Here is an 848-nt window from a genome sequence, read left to right as displayed (position 1 = left end):
TTGTTCACAAATTCACGGACTAGTGCTGTCTCGTAAGAATTTTGTAGGACGCGTTAAGAGAAACAAGAAACTTTGTATTATTATTATTTGAATTCAAATTTGTTAAAATACAGGAATAGGAATTCTTTTGAAGAGAAGATACACAACCATGCCATGCCGGTATTAAAAATGACATACCGGTACATTTGTATTTTAACTATAGAACGCAATCTGATTCCGTATAATAGTAAGCTTACGAACTTTTGTTACTAGGCCCTAGCATCAGTGGCGTAGGGGTCTTGAAATGGAAGGGAGCTAATGGGGATGGGAAGGTAGGGATCAGTGATTATGTGAGGGAGATAACTCCAAAAATAAATTGATTTGAGGTGATTTTCAACTACTTGAGCTTAATTATGTTTTTTTTCAGGGAAGGGGGCGTGGGCGCCTTTCGCACATCCTAGATATGCCAATACCTAGCATACCCTGCAATTTACACTACGGTCCGCCACTGATCTAAAACAAAAACAAAAAACAGGTCCATGCTACCAAAGAATCCCATGCTTCTTTCGAGATTAATAAACTTAATTTTAAGACTTAATTTGCCGTGAAGATTTCCAAACTTAATTTTCCGTGATGTTTCATTTTAATTTGCCGTGGTGTTTCAAAATATTTATTTTATTTGCCATTAAACTTATGAGCCATCGTAAGGCGTTTTTTTATAATGATAATAATAATCATAATCATAAATATTGAATATAAGCTATACCTGTTTGACAAGAAGAACTCAATGGGATGGAACCATTGATATTAAAATTCATAATGGAAAGAGGCAATAGATTTAAAGAATTGAATGGAGTTACATGATTACA

This window comes from Anneissia japonica, unplaced genomic scaffold (assembly GCF_011630105.1).
Source record: "Anneissia japonica isolate Jap-2015-1 unplaced genomic scaffold, ASM1163010v1 scaffold287834_len5846547_cov211, whole genome shotgun sequence".
In the NCBI taxonomy this organism is placed as follows: Eukaryota; Metazoa; Echinodermata; class Crinoidea; order Comatulida; family Comatulidae; genus Anneissia; species Anneissia japonica.
Note: the sequence above shows the minus strand (reverse complement) of the source record.